Raw genomic sequence first — 20,933 nt, 5'->3', positions numbered from 1 at the left:
AGGCTTCCTAGGTTTCTTTCCGAGGTTCGCAAGGGAAGAAATTTTTTTCTATGTATGATAAGTCGTGTCGTGATTTTAAGAACTATTTCTTCAAGGTCCGAGCTGTTGAAGGAGCTCGGCCCTTTTTTCTGGATGAGAATGATGAGCCCACTTTTTCTTTAGAGTGGAAAAAGAACATTGTTGTGTCGAGGTATTCATGGGAGATGTTGGACGAGGTCGAGCAGGCCTTTGTGACTGTGTTGGAGGAAAATTGGGGGGAGCCTCCCTATCTTGATACCAAGAAATTCTTAGGGGACCCCTCACTTCTCCGAGCCGAGCTGGGTAGTGATCGGTTTCCTTTCTTTGCCTTCTTTGCTTTATTTATTTTGTTCTCTTGTATATAACTTGGCTCTGTTGGTTTTTGTTAATTTTTAGAATTGGCAAAGACTTTGGATTCAATGAAGGCATTCAAGAAGGCAAAGAAGGCCACCGCAGCTCAACTTGCATCATCCAAGGCTGCTGGGCAGGGGTCTTCTCAGGTTCCTCCTAAGATACCAGTTTCAACTGCTTCTGGTCCGAGGAGGATAATTCCTATCCCTCCGACTCATTTGGTTGATCCACCCCAATCCTCTACTGTTGCCTCCTCTCAAACTACGGGTCCTCCTCTGAAGAAACAGAAGTCTGTTGAGCCTTTCGACCTCGATGCCCCCGATTTTGATGCTGTGGGGTTTGTTGACAATCAGAACGCCCCCTATGGTCGACTTCCGATGAATGATGTGACCATTCTTTACCATCTGGATTTCATCACTAGGAGTAGTGTGAAGATGGCACATATGGGTGCGGCTCTTTTTTGAACTGCTCAGGATATCCCGGTTCATGCTACAAAATCTTTTATTGAGGAGGCTAAGTCAGAGTTTGATCGGATTAAGGGCTTGAAGGAGGAGCTGGAGGCAAAATTGGCAAAGGTAGAGAAAGAGTTTGAGGGTGAAAAGGGTAGCCCTATTGCCTTGGCGGCTTCTGTGAGGTTGGCTGAAGACACAGCATTGAGGGACAAGGAGAGCTATGTCACGTCCTACAGGGAAGTGATGCGTCTCAGGGAGGAGTTGGAGCATGCCCGGGCTGATTATGCCGAGCTCCAGGGTCACCTTGTGGGTAGCGTGAACGCTGCTTATGAGAACCTGAAGGAGCAGGTTCGAGTTCTTGCCCCCGAGCTTGACCTTACTCTCTTAAGCCTGGACAACGTTGTAAAGGACGGCAAGATTGTCCCTGATGACCCTGATGACGATGATGTTGAACCTCCTTCTGTGCTGGTTATCAAAGCTACTATTGTGCCGACTTCTTCAGCTCCTCCTGCTGGGGTTAGTAATCCCGAACCAGAGCCTGACTGTCAGATATTAAATCGGGATGACGGGACAGTGGATGCAGTGCCCCTTCAGACTCGCCCTCCTTCACGGGACAGTGGATGACGGGATGCCGTGAAGCCTTCAGATCTTCCCTGATTATGTAAAATGTTTTGTGTAGATAGCTCGGCCTGTGAGCTTTTAAAACTTTCTTTTTGTAATGTTGCTGACCGTTGACACTTTTTTCAGTTGTTTGTTTGGCAACTTTATTTTGGAAATCAAAAAATAGCTTTCAAGTTCTTGGGGCTGATTTGGGTAGCCTCTTTGAACTTGTTTTTATTATAACTTCATGCTTTTAATATCATGTCGGTCTTTATCTATCTTGGTACCTTTTTTAGGTTTTGGTAGTGCTGGAGCCTTGTTGCTCGACCTCTTTGGATTGCTTTTGTACTTATGGCTTTGATTCCTTTGAGGCTTCTGAAGTTATTTCTAGTAATCCTATTTTGTTTGGACCTTTTATGAGGTCTCTGCCAGGTATTAATTTTATCATTTTTTGTGGGCCGACTTCATCATGTCGGGTCCTTCTTTATGTGGGCCGACTTCGTCATGTCGGGCCCCTCTAAGTTATTTTTGTAATCCTCTTTTTTGGACCTTGTTCAGGTCTCTTTCAGAAAATACTTATAACTTTATGTTTTGGGCCAACTTCGTCATGTCGGGCCCTTCTAAGTTATTTTTGTAATCCTCTTTCTTGGACCTTACTCAGGTCTCTTTTAGGGATTACTTTTTATAACTTTTATGTTTTGGGCCGACTTCGTCATGTCGTGCCTTTCTAAGTTATTCTTGTAATCCTCTTTCTTGGACCTTACTCAGGTCTCTTTCAGGGATTACTTTTTTATAACTTTTATGTTTTGGGCCGACTTCGTCATGTCGTTCCCTTCTAAGTTATTCTTGTAATCCTCTTTCTTGGACCTTAGTCAGGTCTCTTTCAGGGATTAATTTTTATAACTTTTATGTTTTGGGCCGACTTCATCATGTCGTGCCCTTCTAAGTTATAGTAATCCTCTTTTATAGGGTTGGCCAGACCTTTTTCCAGGGTTTACTTATAACTTTGGTGGACTGGTCCGACTTCTTAACGTAGGCCAGTCTTTAAGTTATTATTTAGCAATCCATCTTATCAAGACCTCGTCAGGTCCTTTCTCCGGATCACTTTCGATAACTTCTTGCATTATTCCGTTTTCATCTTTGCCGATTTGTAGAAGTTGGGTTCAATCCTCGTTTGGTCGACCTTTAGATGAATTTGGTTTTCATCTCTGTTGGTCTTTATCGTGATCGTGCAGTGAATTTGTTTTTCACTTTCTGCCGATCTGTTGCTTTATAATCGGACGATGAATGTTTCAGATTAATGCGTCTTGAAAACTTGTAGAATATCTAATATATTTTATTTAAAATAAAATGCAAATATGTACATGCAGAGTTTTTATCCTTTTAAGTCGGATAATTTGTGGATCTTGGCTTGGTGCCTCATTAAAAAACCTTTTTAAGAAAAAGAGTGCATCTTATGCTAAGATCCTTTTACCATCCCTAGCTATAGTACCTTCTTAGGTTGCAGGCGTGCCATGACCTAGGAAGCTCTCGTCCATCGAGTTCGGACAGTCTGTAGTAGCCCTTCCCAAGTACTTCTATGACTCAGTAGGGTCCTTTCCAGTTTGCTGTCAGCTTTCCTTCTCTAGGTCGAGTTGTTCCGATATCGTTTCGGATTAGAATGAGGTCATTTTTGGTGAAACCTCGTGGCACCACCTTTTGATTATATCTGGAAGCCATTCGACGCTTTAGTGCTTCTTCCCTGATCCGAGCTCTTTCTTGGACTTCTGGAAGTAGGTCGAGTTCTTCTCTTTGAAGTTGGAAGTTGGCTTCTTCATTATAGTGGATCACTCTAGGCGACCCTTCTTCGATCTCCACTGGGATCATTGCCTCTATTCCGTATACTATTCGGAAGGGTGATTCCTTTGTGGTGGAATGCAGCATTGTTCGATATGCCCACAGGACTTGTGGGAGTTCTTCAGCCCAGGCTCCCTTTGAATCCTGTAATCTCCGCTTGAGCCCAGCCAATATGACTTTGTTGGCAGCTTCGGCTTGTCCATTGGCTTGGGGGTACTCTACAGAAGTGAACTGATGTTTTATGTTTAAGTCGGCCACTAACTTTCTGAAGCCTGCATCTGTGAATTGAGTGCCATTGTCTATGGTGATGGAGTATGGAACCCCGAACCTTGTGACAATATTCCTATATAGGAATTTTTGACTTCTTTGAGTAGTGGCATTAGCTAGGGGTTATTGAAAAACCCTGTTTTTAGGGTTTATCATGCATAGAATCTAAGGGTTTTATCAATGATCTTCCACACTTATTCATATAAAACTGCATGATTTCGTGTCTCTTTCCCATTTTACCTCATAGATGAAAAATGCTTCTTTTGTATCAAAATTGAGATGTTGTAATCCTCCTCTATTACCATTAGATGCCTTGATCCGTTTGTTAAGTGATTTCAGAAGTTATAGGGCAAAAATGGCCAAGGGGAATGGAGGAAGCATGCATAAATGGAAGGAGCATGAAACAAATCAAAGAATTGAAGTTTGGACATGCGCGTGCACGCGCACCGTGCGCGTACGCGTGGATGCGCTCATCCAGAGCCAGCGCAGTGGAGCCGAGCGAGGAGCCGGCACGCTTATATGGCTAGGCCATATCCCTTATGACGCTCGCGCGCACCGTATGCCTGCGCGCAGATTGCAAAAGAGCCCAAGGACGCGTACGCGTGCAGTGTGCGTATGCGTCGATATGCGCACATAATTTTTTAAATAAAACACGTGCCCAGCGATTTCAAGGGGTTTCCAGGCCCTGTTTTGGAGCAGATTTTGGAGGGAAAAGCTTAAGAAGACCAAGGCTTAGTGGTGTTAGGGAGGGGAGTCATAATTCTAGAGATTTTTAAGAAGTTAGTTATATTTTGTTTTTAGAGAGAGAAACTCCAACTTCTCTCTAGGTTTTCATCCTCCATTGCAAGTTTCCTTTGAATTCTTAGTGAGATCTATTGCTAATTGACTTTTTGTTTTGCTACAAGTGTAGATCTACTCTTCTTCTACTCTTAATTGATGTTCTTTTGGTTCAATTTCTTAGATCTAGATTTGGTTCACTTTGTTACTTTGAATGTGGATTAATGAATTGAGGTTTCATTCAATTGTGTGATTGTTGATGATTGTTTGGAATAGATAGTTTTAATTCGATTCTCTTCTCTCAATTGCCTCATGTTTTCTATAATTGCTTACCAATTGTTTGTGATAGTGACAACCTTAGCTATGGAGTAGATTTCTCTCACTTGGCTTAGGGGTTGAGTTATTGGAGACACATGAATAGTAGATATCAATTGTAGATTATGAATTGAGAATTGCTAATTGGCTTGGAGTGCACTAAAGCTAGACTTCCTTAGGGTGAGACTAGGGCTTGTGACTCAAGTTAGTTACTCTTACTTGACTTTCCTCCATTGTTAGGGGGTTAACTAAGTGAAGCAATAATCAACTCTTATCATAATTGAAGGAAACTATAATGATGGAACTTTCAATGCTTACCCTTGGCCAAGGATTTTATTTTTATTAGTTGTTGATTGCTTGCTAGTTTGAATTCTTGCACCAACTCTCAAAACCATAAAAGCTTTCCTAATCAATGATGCACATTCTAAAGCAATTCCTAGGGAGAACGACCTGGGATCAATACTCTCGGTCATATATTTTAGAATTGTTTGATGCGGTATTCGTATGTTGGTTAGACTATACTCACGATCGGATTTATCACTAGTTTCTAATCGGCATAAGAAATTTACGTTCATCAAAATGGCGCCGTTGCCGGGGAAGTTGCTTATGTGTGCCATTCTATTGGTTAGTGTGAATATGTTTGATATGTGAATACTTGCATTTCTCTCTTAATTGATTGTTTGCTTGTTTGACTGTTAGTTAGGATTAGTCTTTGTTTAGATGCCGATTGATGTCATGAGTTTCTTATCTCCTTCATTGTATGACGCGTTCACTACCAAATCCGAGCTTAGCACCCTTTGATTCGGAAATTGAAAGAACCTTGCTTCATATTAGGCAAGCTCGGAGGCGGTTGGTCTTTGAAGAAGGTGAAAAAGTTCTTACCAATTCACCAACCATATCATCGTCATCCAACGAAGGCACCAATTACTCTTCCGTTGATACTACTAATAGGTTTTCTTTTGATCTAGGTTTTGACAACATGGCCACTCCAAGAAGAGTTACTCTCAAGGAAGCGGGTGCACCAGATTTTGTTCTCCAACCTCTACATGTGCTTCATCCCAACTTGAATGCAAACTTTGAACTCAAGACCACTCTCATCAATCTCTTACCAAAATTCCATGGACTTCCCGCACAAGATCCAATTAGACACCTCAAGAACTTTCATGGTGTATGCTCGACTACTAGGCAGGAAGGATCCGATGAAGTGGCTATATGGTTGTTTGCCTTTCCCTTCTCTCTTGAAGGAAGAGCCAAGGAGTGGTTCTATACCTTGCCTAGTGATGTTGTGTCCGATTGGGATTTGCTTAGGAGAGAATTCCTTGATAAGTTCATGCCCGTGGAAATGATGGACAAGTTAAGGAAGAAGATCTCATGTATTGTACAAGGCGAGATGGAAACTTTGTATGAATATTGGGAACGGTTTCACAAACTTCTTGATTCATATCCCAACCATATGATTGACACTCAAGTCTTGCTTAGCTATGTGTGCCAAGGCATGAGGGAGCAAGATAAGAATTTATTGGATGCTTCAAGCAACGGTTCTTTGTCAAAGTATCGGATGGCGGAGAAGGCATGGCAACTCATTACCGACTTGGCCGAGTCCACTCAACATGCTAGACGAAGAGTCAACCGTCCAAAGGCCGTAAATAGAGTCTCCTCTAGTGGTGAGACCGCTACCCTTACCAAGACTTTGTGTGAAATGACAAGCCTTCTAAAGCAACTCCAAGTGAATCAACAACCACCTCCATCTCAACAACAACCTCCTCCTCAAAACCAACAATGTCAACAATTAGTCCCTCAAAGAGTGTGTGGCATTTGCTCATGCTACTCCCACTACACGGACGAATGTCCAAGTCTCCAAGAAGATAACACTCTAGCGGCTACCCACAACTTTTATGATCGCCCCTACTATGAACGTTCCAATCAAGGATACCATAACCAACGGAGCAATTCTAACCAAGGGTACCCCAAACAAGGAGGCAACTATAGCCAAGGGAGTAACAATTCCAACCAAGGATGGAGGGATAGCTCCAACCAAAGTTGGCGGGACAATTATCAATAAGGAGGGAGGGACAACGGAGGCAACCAAAGATGGAACAACAACACTTCACAAAACCGTTATTCACAAAACCCTCCAAACCAACAACCAAATCAAGGAAGGAACTATCAAACCTACATACCACCTCATAGACAACCACTTCCACCTAATCAACCCCAAGCACCACAAATTACCTACCCTTCCACATCTCCAAATCAAGATGACACACTCCGATCCATACTCCAAGGACAAAAAGAACTCCAAAACACCCTCAACTCAAGTCTTAATGGCCTCACTTCTACTCTCCAAGCTCTCATTGCTCGCATGGAGCCACCTTCTATTCCCACTCCTAAAGCCTCAACCTCTAGTGCCATACTCTCTCAACCTTTGCTCAACCCCAAAGGTAGCATCAATGCCGTAACCTTGAGGTCCAGAACGCAACTGAAGGAAAGAGATTCAATGGCACCTAACCCGATGAAAGTTGCTCAAGAAGAAGATGGAGTTGAGATAGAAGAAATTGAAGAGGATGAGGAGTCACATGTAATAGTTGAAGATGAAGAACCACAACCAAGGAGTGAAGTCCCTAGAAAGGAGCAAATTTTAGAGGAAGTGGCTCAACCAATTCCATTTCCTACATTGGCAAGAAAGGCTAAAAAACGTGTGGAGCTTGACCCAACAATGGTAAAGATGTTCAAAAAAGTAGAGGTAACTATCCCCCTCTTTGATGCTATACACCAAGTGCCTAAATATGCGAAATTTCTTAAGGACTTGTGTATGAACAAAGATAGAATTCATGAGTTGGAAACCATTCTATTGGGTAGTTCCATTTCGGCTTTGATGGGATCCATTCCGGGAAAGTGTGTTGATCCAGGTCCTTGCCTAGTTTCTTGTGTCATTGATGGAGTCCAATTCATCGATTGTATGTGCGACCGTGGTGCATGCGTTAGTATTACGCCTCTTTCCATTTATCATCTATTGAAGCTCCCACCATTGAAGTGGTCGGCGGCTAGGTTTGTCTTGGCGGACAAGAGCATAATAACCGTGTCGGGTATTGCGGAAGATGTGTTGGTCGACATAAAGGGTTTGATATTTCCAATTGATTTCCATATCATTGAGATGCCACCAAGAGAATCCGAGAGGGCATCATCTATCCTACTTGGGAGGCCATTTTTGAGGACCTCTAGATTCAAGTTGGATGCCCATTCGGGAACTTACTCATTCGAGATAGATGGAAGAGTTGTAAGTTTTAGTCTAGAAGAAGCAATGAGGTACCCACCGGAGAACCATTCCGTATTCCGATGTGACTTAATTGACAACATTGTGGCAGAAGTGCATTGTGCAAAGCTAGAAGAGAAAAATATGATTGAAGAAAATAGTGAAGATCTAAGTGAAGAAGTTCAAGCGGCAAGCCAAGAGCAAAACCTAGAATTGAAGCCATTACCACCCCACTTGAAGTATTCATACCTTGATAAAGCCCACAAGTTTCCGGTGATTATAGCAAGGGAACTCAATCCTCAACAAGAAGAGAAGTTGCTACGCGTTTTGAGGAAGAACAAAAGGGCAATAGGGTGGAGTTTGGCGGATCTAGTGGGGATAAGTCCCCAAGTGTGTGAGCACCGTATCTTTTTGAAGAGGAAGCTAGACCCGTGAGACAACCTCAAAGGCGATTAAATCCTACTATTTTAGAGGTTGTCAAGAAAGAGGTAACACGGTTACTTGAGGCGGACATCATCTACCCCATTTCGGATAGTGAATGGGTGAGTCCCGTTCAAGTTGTTCCTAAGAAATCCGGGGTAACCACAATTAAGAATGAAAGCGGGGAGCTCATAGCAACACTGGTGCAAAACTCTTGGCGAGTATGCATAGACTACTGAAGGTTGAATGCGACCACTAGAAAAGATCACTTTCCACTTCCGTTTATCGATCAAATGCTCGATCGATTATCCCGTAAGTCTCATTATTGCTTCCTAGATGGCTATTCGGGATACTTCCAAATACACATTGCTCTAGAGGACCAAGAAAAAATAACATTTACTTGCCCTTTTGGAACTTATGCCTACAAGCCTATGCCATTCGGCTTATGCAATGCACCGGCAACTTTCCAAAGGTGCATGATGAGCATCTTTGTGGATTTTCTAGAGCAATGTATGGAGGTATTCATGGATGACTTCATGGTATATGGTGATTCTTTTTATCATTTCTTGGATAGTCTTGAAAAAATTTTGGAAAGATGTACTAAAACCAACCTTGTCTTAAATTTTGAGAAATGTCATTTCATGGTCAAACAAGGCATTGTTTTAGGACATATTGTTTCCAAAGATGGTATCTCCGTAGATCCGGCTAAAATTAATGTTATATCTAGTTTGCCTTACCCCTCCTCCGAGAGGGAGGTCCGCTCTTTTCTTGGACATGCAGGATTTTATCGGAGATTCATCAAGGATTTTAGCAAGGTAGCATTGCCTCTCTCAAGATTGCTACAAAAGGATATTGAGTTTGATTTAAGCAAGGAATGCATGGAGGCTTTCGACAAGCTCAAGGTAGCATTGACCCAAGCTCCCATTGTGCGAGGGCTTGATTGGAGTAGGCCATTTGAAATAATGTGTGATGCTTCAAATTTTGCCGTGGGAGCCGTGTTAGCACAACGCGAGGGTAAGAATCCATATGTCATAGCCTATGCATCAAAAACATTAGATGGAGCCCAATCCAACTACACTACTACCGAAAAAGAACTTTTGGCCATTGTTTTTGCCTTGGACAAGTTCCGAGCATATCTTCTCGGTTCAAGGGTGGTAGTGTACTCGGATCATGTGGCATTAAAGTATTTATTGGCTAAGAAGGAATCTAAACCGAGATTAATTAGATGGGTTTTATTGTTGCAAGAGTTTGACTTGGAAATCAAGGATAGGAGTGGTACGCAAAACCTAGTGGCAGACCACCTAAGTCGCCTTGAACACACAAAAGGCGATACTACTCCTATCAATGATTCTTTTCCCTTTGAGGGCTTGCATGCAATCTCGGAAACCATTCCTTGGTATGCATTCATCGCCAATTACTTATTTTCTCGCTCCTTCCCTCCTAATCTCTCCAAACACCAAAGGAATAAGCTAAAAAGTGAATCTAAATACTATGTGTGGGATGACCCATACCCTTGGAAATGTGGGGCAAATCAAGTAATTCGGAGGTGCATTCCACAAACCAAATTTCACTCAATCTTGGAAGCTTGCCACTCCTCCGAAGGAGGAGGCCATTTTGGACCTCAAATAATGGCAAGAAAAATCCTAGATTGTGGCTTTTGGTGGCCAACTCTTTTCAAGGACTCTTCTTATTTTTGTAAATCTTGTTCTCAATGCATTAGATTTGGTAATATCTCTAAGAAGGATGAAATTCCCCAATGAACCATGCTATTTTGTGAGATTTTTGACGTGTGGGGAATTGACTTCATGAGGCCATTCCCAAATTCTAATGGTTTTCTCTACATTCTACTCGCCGTTGATTATGTGTCCAAATGGGTGGAAGCGATACCCACCCGGACAGATGATGCTAACGTAGTCCTTTCTTTTATGAGAAATAATATCATTTGTAGATTTGGGTCGCCACGAGCAATCGTGAGTGACCAAGGTTCACACTTTTGCAACAGAAGAATAGAAGGACTCATGAAGAAGTATAGCATCATGCATAAAGTAGCCACGGCCTACCACCCACAAACAAACAGCCAAGCCGAGGTTTCCAATCGGGAGATTAAACGCATCTTGGAAAGAATTGTGAAACCCAATAGGAAAGATTGGAGTGCCAAGCTCACCAATGCATTATGGGCCTACCGAACGGCATACAAAATGCCAATTGGCATGAGCCCCTTTCGGTTGGTGTATGAAAAAGCTTGCCATTTACCGGTGGAAATAGAGCACAAGGCGTATTGGACCATCAAAGAGTGTAATCCAAGTTTGGGTGGAGCCGAAATTGAGAGGAAGATACAGTTAGCGGAGTTGGAATGTTTGAGGCTTGAAGCTTATGAGAACTCTAGACTTTACAAGGAAAAGATGAAAGCCGTGCATGATAGGAACATAAGAGGCAAAGAATTTAAAGCCAGTGATCTAGTCCTTCTTTACAATTCTAGATTGAGATTGTTGCCCGGTAAACTAAGGTCAAAATGGGAAGGCCCATATCAAGTAGTGAAGGCGGAACCCTATGGGGTTTACCATTTGTGCCATCCCTAAAGGTCGGATATCTTCAAGGTCAATGGGCACCGTCTCAAATTGTATCATGGTGAGCAAATGAAGAGCAACAAAGAGGTTGAGGTATTCCTTTTGGAAGACGCACCTCTTGGCAAAGAGCAATGAACAAGTGAAAGTCCAACTTAAGGACATTAAACAAAAGTGCTAGGTGGGAGACACCCCACCATGGTGAGATCTATCCTTTCCCTCCTTTGTATACCATCTTTTCTTTTGATTTCTTCATTATTTTGTAATTGCTTAGCTACACTTTTGCTTGATTAGCATTGCTTGTGCCTACCTTGGATAACTTGTTCATAAAGACTTGCATTGATTTTTCTATGAATGACTTGATTGTGTGGTAGAAGCACACTTTTCTTTAGATTTTGCATTGATTTTAGGTGTTTTTGACTTCTTTGGCTTGTTTGGCTAGTAAATACATGATAATTAGGCATTTTTTCTATTCATTCAAAAAAAAAGGGGGGGGGGGGCATGCATGCACGCACTGTGCGCGTATGCGTCCCTAGGCTTTCGCAACTCCTGGGCCATTTACCAGAGAGTTGTGCAAATTTTGGGCCAGCTTTGGGCCCTGGGCATAACCAACATTATGCGTGCGCGCACGAGACGCGTACGCATCCATGTCAATTCACGCAAAAACACGCGTGCGCGCACTAGCCGCGTACGCGTCACTATTGCGTTTTGCGACCCTGGGCCATCGTCCAGAGAGTTGTGCCCTGGTTGGGCCAATTTCATGCTATTGGCCCAGCACAACTCACGCGTAGGCGCACCTGGCGCGCACGCGTACCTTGCCATAATGCCAATCGATGCGTCAGCGCACCGTGCACGTCCGCGTCGCTCAACAAATTTTACTTTCTAGCACTTTTTCCCGAGAGTTGGGTCAGAGTTGTGCCCAACCTGTGCTGATGGCACAACACATATGTACGCGCATGCGCACCTGGTGCTCACGCGCACACTCACATTTCGCTACTTCACGCACACACGCACCGTGCGCATCCGCTACGTTACTGATTTTGCCCATGCGCGCGCACGCGTGTATAGGGTGCCCGCGTCGGTTTCGCGAACCAATTGAATGAAAGTGTGCCTTTCTCCCTCTATTTTCTTTCCTTCTTCTTACCACCACCCCTCTTCTTCACCTCTACCATCCCTACCTCTTCTTCTCTGCCACCTCCGGCGGTAACCACCACCTCCGGCGGACCCACACCTCTTTTCCCTCTCCTCTTCTTCACTAACCCTTCTCTCACCTCCATACCCTATCTCCTTCTCCCCCTTCAAGGTACCCCTCCTTTCTAAATATTTTGTCTTTAGTTCCCCTTTTTTTTCCATCCGCCTAATTACATGCTCTTATTTTTTTAAGTAGTTGCATTCATGATCTCTTTGTTTATTGCATTTTATTTCTTTCTTTCTTTTCATTTTCTTATGGGTGTTCTAAGTGGAGCTTACTCTTGCATTGATGAGTTTGTTTGATTTACTTGCCTTTTTTTGTATTTAGTGGTGTGATATGATGATTGTTGATGCTTTATGGGATGCTACATTGTCACTCTTCTCTAAGTTTTTGTCATAAAGGGATGCACACCACGTGTTTGATGAAAGAACCATATGACTTCTTGGACTCATTTTGACTAAGTGTTCTCTATTTTGGTGTTCCTTCTCATTCACTTGTTTGTTCATGTATACATTAAACTTACTACATTTCTTGTTTCATTTCTACAAGCTCATCCCATATCTTACTTTCTTTTTGTTGTTATTGTTATGAGTGTGCACTTCTAATGCTTCGTGTTCGCATGCCTATACCGCTCATGTATCACATGCTAGTGACTAGCTATGATCTTCATTATTGTCTGAGTTACATGTTACAGCTGTCATGTATCTAAGCCACTTATTCTTTTGTGCTTTATCACTTGCATGGTTGTTCTTTCTTAGTGCCTCTTTAAGCTTAATTTCACCACCTTTCCTTCTTTTCTAGGATGGTGCTCAAAAGAGACAATGGAAAGGCGCCCAAGAAGGCACCATCACGGTCTACTGGCAAAGCACACCAAGGCCCGCAAGCTAAGGCCCTCCTCACAAAGCCCAGGAGCGTTGCTAACATTGATTTTTTGAAAAAAGACAATCCGGCGAGGGATCCGTACAAGTTCCCCAACCGCTATTGTGAACTTGTCTATCCCTTGATCAAACCACGGAACTATCATGCGGAGCCCCTTCTGGCCCCTCCGGCTCATGTCATACCGCTCATTTTGTCCCGTATCAAACGGCGGCAATGGGAATTTCTATTGAGGAAGCCACGGGAGGCGAACTTGTCATGGGTGTCTGAATTTTACACCAATTACCATTCCCCTTCCCTCACATCGGTATTGGTGCGCCGAAGGCAAGTTCCCATCACGGAGGAGGCCATTCAAAATGTGCTTAAGACCGGACCGTTAGCGGACGGGGTTGATGCCTATCAGGAGATTTTGTTGGCCCGGTGCGAATATGCGTTTGATTGGGATGCTATCCTTAAGGTCATTGCCACACCCAAATCATTCTGGATTTGAGGAAGGATGAGGCCCCGGCCCAAGGGCATTGACACACGTTTTCTCACCAGAGAGGTTCAAGCATGGGCCCAAATTCTAGCCCACTACGTGCTCCCAAGCACCCATGGCTCATCTATCACTGCCGAGTTGGCCTTGTTGGTTTGGTGTGTCTTCACAGAGAGGCCGGTGCATATCCCCCGTCTCATCCACCAATCTATGGCCCGTATTCACGCTAAGGGGAATCTACCTTTTCCCGCTCTAGTGTCCGACTTAGTCGCCACAACCGGTGTTCCCCGAGAGACCAAGGATAGAAGGGCCATGATCCCGATGGACGGAGATGTTGTTCCAAACGGGAGGTACCTTTACCCTCCGGCGGATACCGAAGAGCCACACTTATCCATCCCCATGCGCATCCCCTCTTCCTCATCCGCACCACCAAAGTCATCCATGCAACGCATAGAGGAACTCCACAAGAAGCTTGACCGTTATGAGCGGTGTAACCAACGCTGATACACTTTCGTCAAAAAGCTTCTAAGTTGCCTAGCACCGCCTATGGAGGAACTGGAAATTTTCACGTCCACCAGTACCAATAATGATGAAAGCGATAATGATGAAGAAGTGGATGGACACGCGGAAGTCGATCAACCACTCCGTCTCACTCAAGGCACGGAGGACCGTGCCAACTTCTAAGTGTGGGGAGGTTTGTCAGCCGACCGGTCTCCGTAGGTAACACCCGAATAAATTCCTTGAACCTCTTTTCTTAACCAGAGTAGATTGCATACTAGGTCTTTCATTCTTGGCATCTTTTGCATATTAGTATCTCTTAATAAATCCACTTGGTTAGAGCAATGACTTCTATTCTAGAAAACTAGAATTTTACAGCAAACCTACCAATTTTGAAATTTGAAAATCTTTTGATGCTTAACTTGTTTGAAGAATGTATTTTGGAACATGGAATTTGAGCCATGACTGCAAGCAAGTGAGTTTTGAGCCTAATGGTGTGGTTACATCTTATAACCACTTATTTTTCCTTCTTGTGTGAAATTGTTCTCTTCCTATGATTGTGATCTTTGATTTGTTTAATTCTATATGTCCATTATTCCTTGTATTCATGCATGTATATGATTAAGGCCATCATTTCATTAGCTCACTTACCCAAATAGCCTTACCTTTTATCTCCCATTGTTAGCTACTTTGAGCCTATGATTAACCCACTTGTTCTTAATTTAGCACATTACAAGCCTTAAAGCGGAAAACAATAAATGTCCTTATTTGGATCTTTGATTGGCTTAAGCTAGTGTGTGTGTGTGTATCATTCAATTGTGGGAAAACTTGGGACATTGGGTGAATAAAAAAGTAACCTTGTATTTTTATTGAAATGATTGAGAATTGGGTACATGCTCATGTATTGATAAAATGTATAGACATTATGCATTGATGTTAAAGAAAAAAGGGGAAAAGAAAAGAGAGAAAAAGAAAAATAGTATATATATATATATATATATATATATATATATATATATATATATAGAAAAAGAAAGAAACAAAGAAAAAGAAAGAAATAAAAAGGGGATAAAATGCCCCAAAGCAAAGCTCAACAAGGATCAATGCATAAGTGTTGTGAAATGAAAAGAAAATGCATGAGTATGTTAAAAACTGAAGAATGGGTAGTCAGGTTAGCTTTTGAATTGTATAGAATGTCATAGGTTAAGTGGGAAGTTTAAGCTTATCAAAGATTCAAATTTCAAGCTCACTTGACCAAATATGCACCCTTACCTTGACCCTAGCCCCATTACAACCTAAAGAAAAGACCCCATGATACTTGCATTCATGCATGGAATATATGTTGATTGTTAGAAGAAAAACAAATTTTGGAAAAGCATGAAGTAGGGAAGGATTAAGTGATCAACCCTATACACCGAGCGAATAGAGCGCAAATACTTCCGGTGAGGGGTTCGAAGCTCAATTCCTTGTTCCCGGCACTCGCGAGCGTTCTTCATACAAGTTATGCATATTTCATTCTAACGACTAGAATTGGTAGAGTTCATAGATTGCCATCATTCTGCTCTATGTGCACATACATATGTGTCTTCTAGAAAGATTGAATTACTCTTGGCCAAGTAGATAGTAGCATGCACCCTAGTTGCATTCACGTAGGTAGATTGCATCACATGAGTCCTACACCCTTGTAGTCCTTTGATCTTTTGCTTTCCCATAGCATGAGGACATGCTATACTTTAAGTGTGGAGAGGTTGATAAACCCTGTTTTTAGGGTTTATTATGCATAGAATCTAAGGGTTTTATCAATGATCTTCCACACTTATTCATATAAAACTGCATGATTTCGTGTCTCTTTCCCATTTTACCTCATAGATGAAAATATGCTTCTTTTGCATTAAAATTGAGATATTGTAATCCTCCTCTATTACCATTAGATGCCTTGATCCATTTGTTAAGTGATTTCAGAAGTTATAGAGTGAAAATGGCCAAGGGGAATGGAGGAAGCATGCATGAAAGGAAGGAGCATGAAACAAATCAAAGAATTGAAGTTTGGACATGCGCGCGCACGCACACTATGCGCGTACGTGTGGATGCGCTCATCCAGAGCCAGCGCAGTGGAGCCGAGCAAGGAGCCGGCGCGCTTATATGGCTGGACCATATCCCTTATGACGCTCGCGCGCACCGTACGCCTGCGTGCAGATCGTAAAAGAGCCCAAGGACGCGTACGTGTGTAGTGCGCGTACGCGTCGATATGCGCACATGATTTTTTAAATGAAACACGTGCCCAGCGATTTCAAGGGGTTTTCAGGCCCTGTTTTGGAGCAGATTTTGGAGGGAAAAGCTTAAGAAGACCAAGGCTTAGGGGTGTTAGGGAGGGGAGTCATAATTCTAGAGATTTTTAGGAAGTTAGTTATATTTTGTTTATAGAGAGAGAAACTCCAACTTCTCTCTATGTTTTCATCCTCCATTGCAAGTTTCCTTTGAATTCTTAGTGAGATCTATTGCTAATTGACTTTTTATTTTGCTACAAGTGTAGATCTACTCTTCTTCAACTTTTAATTGATGTTCTTTTGGTTCAATTTCTTAGATCTAGATTTGGTTCACTTTGTTACTTTGAATGTGGATTAATGAATTGAGGTTTCATTCAATTGTGTGATTATTGATGATTGTTTGGAATAGATAGCTTTAATTCGATTCTCTTCTCTCAATTGCCTCATGTTTTCTATAATTGCCTACCAATTGTTTGTGATAATGACAACCTTAGCTATGGAGTAGATTTCTCTCACTTGGCTTAGGGGTTGAGTTATTGGAGATACTTGAATAGTGGATATCAATTTTAGATTATGAATTGAGAATTGCTAATTGGCTTGGAGTGCACTAAAGCTAGACTTCCCTAGGGTGAGACTAGGACTTGTGACTCAAGTTAGTTACTCTCACTTGACTTTCCTCCATTGTTAGGGGGTTAACTAAGTGAAGCAATAATCAACTCTTATCATAATTGAAGGAAACTATAATGATGGAACTTCCAATGCTTACCCTTGGCCAAGGCTTTTATTTCCATTAATTGTTGATTACTTACTAGTTTGAATTCTTGCACCAACTCTCAAAACCATAAAAGCTTTCCTAATCAATTATGCACATTCTAAAGCAATTCCTAGGGAGAACGACCCGGGATCAATACTCTCAGTCATAGATTTTAGAATTGTTTGATGCAGTATTCGTATGTTGGTTAGACTATACTCACGATCGGATTTACCACTAGTTTCTAATCGGCATAAGAATATTTACGTTAATCAGTTCTGCTTCGATCCACTTCGTGAAGTAGTTTACCCCTACTATGAGGAATTTAACTTGTCCCGATCCCTGAAGGAAGGGTCTGATAAGGTCGAGTCCCCATTTTGCGAATGGCCAAGGTGAGGTTACGCTGATAAGTTCCTCTGGCGGGGCGATGTAGAAGTTGGCATGTTTCTGACATGGTGGACATGTCTTTACGAACTCCGTGGCTTCTTTTTGTAGAGTTGGCCAATAGAACCCTACCTGGAGTACTTTTTTGGTGAGTGCTTGTGCTCCGAGATGATTGCCACAGATGCCACTGTGTACTTCTTCTAGAATTTCGTTTGTATTGGAAGTTGGAACACATCTTAGTAATGGTATTGAAATCCATCTTTTGTATAGGATATCATTTATGATAGTGTAGTATTGTGCCTCCCGTTTTAACCTCTTTGCCTCCTTTTCATCTGTAGGGAGTGTTTCTGTTTTGAGGTAGTTAATTATGGGGGTCATCCGTCCTTGATCCAGATCTGTTATGGCTAGAACTTTTTTCTCTTCCGAGATTGATGGGTTTTGCAACATTTCCTGGATGAGGCTTCTATTGTTGCCCCCTGGTTTGGTTCTGGCTAGCTTTGAGAGTGCGTCAGCTCGGACATTCTGTTCGCGGGTATGTGGCGTATCTCATATTCTCTGAATTGTCTGAGCTGTTCCCTGATTTTATCTAAGTATTTTTTCATAGTGGGGTCCTTGGCTTGGTAGCTACCTATTATTTGTGAAGTGACCACCTGCGAATTGCTGAAGATAATATGTTTTTGAGCTTCAATCTCTTTAGCCAGCTTCAAACCGGCTAGTAATGCCTCATACCCAGCTTGGTTGTTTGAGACAGGAAACCCAAATTTGAGAGAAAGCTCAGTTTGGGTTCCTTGGTTGCTTTCAATTATCACACCCGCGCCACTTCCGGTCTTATTTGAGGAGCCGTCCATGTAGAGATTCCATTCTATCGGGTTTTCCGGGGTCTCTGTGAATTCCGCTATAAAGTCGGCTAAATATTGTGATTTGATGGCTTTCCGAGCTTTGTATTGAAGGTCGAATTCGGATAACTCGACTGCCCATTGTAAGATTCTGCCTGCTAGGTCTGTTTTCTATAATATCCCTTTTATGGGCTGGTTAGTCCGAACCTTAATTGTGTGAGCTTGGAAGTATGGACGAAGTCGTCGAGATGCTAGTATGAGGGCATAGGCAAATTTCTCTAATTTTTGGTAGTTCAGTTCGGATCCTTGTAGCGCCTTACTGATGAAGTATACGGGTTGTTGCCCACTGTCATCTTCTCGAACCAATACTGAGGCTGCTGCTCGACTTCCTACCACGAGGTATAATATGAGTGGTTCTCCTTCCCGTGGCCGAGATAGGATAGGTGGTTGTCCCAGGAACCTTTTGAAATCTTGAAAGGCTTGCTCGCACTCGGTGGTCCATTCAAATTTCTTCCCTTTCCTTAGAATGGCGTAGAATGGGAGGGATCTTATTGCGGATCCGGCTAGAAATCTGGACAAGGCTGCCAACCTCCCGTTGAGTTGTTGTACCTCTTTGACGCAGATCGGGCTCTTCATGTCGAGTATGGCCCGGCATTTATCTGGATTTGTCTCGATTCCTCTTTGTGTGAGCATAAAACCAAGGAATTTGCCAGCTTCTACTGCGAAGGTGCATTTTGCAGGATTGAATCGCATACCATGCCTTCTTATAATGTCGAACACTCGGGCCAAGTCAGACAATAGAGTCTCTTCACTTTGTGTCTTTATTAACATGTCGTCCACATAGACTTTCATGATTTTTCCGATATGATCTGAAAATACCTTATTCATTAACCTTTGATAAGTAGCTCCTGCGTTTTTAAGACCAAAAGGCATGACAATGTAGCAATAATTTGCCTTTGGAGTTAAGAATGAAGTTTTCTCTTGGTCGGTTGGATACATTGGGATTTGATTGTATCCCAAATATGCGTCCATAAATGAGAGGTATTTATATCCGGAGGAGGCATCTACCAAAGCGTCGATATTTGGGAGTGGATAGGGATCTTTTGGGCAGGCTTTGTTGAGATCGGTGTAGTCGGTGCACATTCGCCACTTCCCATTTGACTTTTTCACCAAGACGACGTTAGCCAACCATAGTGGGTACTTGACTTCCCTTATGAATCCTGCCTCCAGTAGAGCTTGTACCTGCTCTTTCACAGCCTGGGATCATTCGGGTCCGAGCTTTCTATGTCTCTGTTGTATTGGCCTAGATTGTGGATAGACTGCTAACTTGTGGCACATTACCTCGGGGTCTATGCCTGGCATGTCCGCAGCCTTCCATGCAAAGAGGTCGACATTGTCTTGTAAGAACTGTACGAGTGTTTCTTTTGTGTCTCCCTTTAGGTTTGTTCCAATATTGGTCGTTTTGTCCGGATTGTCTCCGATCTATACTTTCTCTATCTCACCTTCGGGCTGTGGGCGGAGTTCTTCTCGCCTCTGAACTCCCCCGAGTTTGATTGTGTGGAACTCTTCTCCTCTGCCTCTGAGGTTTAGACTTTCATTGTAGCAGCGGCGTGCCGTCTTCTGGTCTGCTTTTATTGTAGCTATCCCTTCTGCAATTGGGAATTTCATGCATAGATGTGGAGTCGAGACTATTGCGCCGAGCTGATTCAACGTTGTCCGACCTATTAGGGCGTTGTAGGCTGAACTCACGTCGACCACGATGTAGTCTATCTTGTGCGTTTTTGACTGGCCCCCTTTGCCGAAGGTTGTGTGTAGTGAGACGTATCCAAGTGGTTGAACTGGGGTGTCTCCTAGTCCGAATAGGCTATTCGGATATGCCCTGAGTTCTTTTTCTTCTAGGCCGAGCTTGTCGAAGGCAGTTTTGAATAAGATGTCGTCAGAGCTTCCTTGGTCTATCAGTGTGCGGTGGAGATTTGCGTTTGCCAATATAATGGTGATGACCATGGGATCGTCGTGTCCTGAGATGACACTAGATGCATCTTCTTTGGTGAAAGTATTCGCAGGGATATCGAGTGTTTCCTCCTTCTCCTCGACATGATATATTTCTTTGAGATATCTTTTGCGAGATGATTTGGAGATTCCTCCTCCTGCAAACCCTCCATGTATCATATGGACGTGTCTTTCTGGTGTGCGAGGTGATCGCTCGGTTCGTCCGACATCTTCGTCCCTTCTTCTTTTTCTTTGCTCATCGTCTCGGGTGGCTAGGTATCGATCTAATTTTCCTTCTCTTACTAGTTTTTCTATGACATTTTTTAAGTCAAAGCATTCGTTGGTGGAATGTCCGCGGAGTTTATGGTATTCGCAATATTCAGACCGATTTCCTCCTCCCTTCTTGCCTTTGAGTGGTCGAGCTGGGGGTATTTTTTCAGTATGGCAGACTTCTCTGTAAACATCCACAAGGGACACCCGAAGGGGTGTAATTGTGGTATTTTTTTATTTTTTCCCATGTCGATCTTCTTTCTTTTTGGATTCTTTACCCTTATCTCGAGAGGAGTAGGTGAATCCAGACTTTGAGGTCTCTCCTAGTTGAGAGTTCTCCTCCATGTTGATGTACTTCTCGTTCTTGAACCTCATTCAGATATGTGGGGTGTTTCTTTGATATAGATTGGCTAAAAGGTCCCTCTCTCAAGCCATTGATGAGGCCCATGATGGCGGCCTCTGTTGGTAGGCTTTGTATGTCGAGGCATGTTTTGTTAAATCTTTCCATGTAGTTGCGAAGACTTTCTCGTTCTCCTTGCTTT

Source organism: Arachis ipaensis, chromosome B8, assembly GCF_059453495.1.
Source record: "Arachis ipaensis isolate K30076 ecotype BB chromosome B8, ASM5945349v1, whole genome shotgun sequence".
NCBI lineage: Eukaryota > Viridiplantae > Streptophyta > Magnoliopsida > Fabales > Fabaceae > Arachis > Arachis ipaensis.
Note: the sequence above shows the minus strand (reverse complement) of the source record.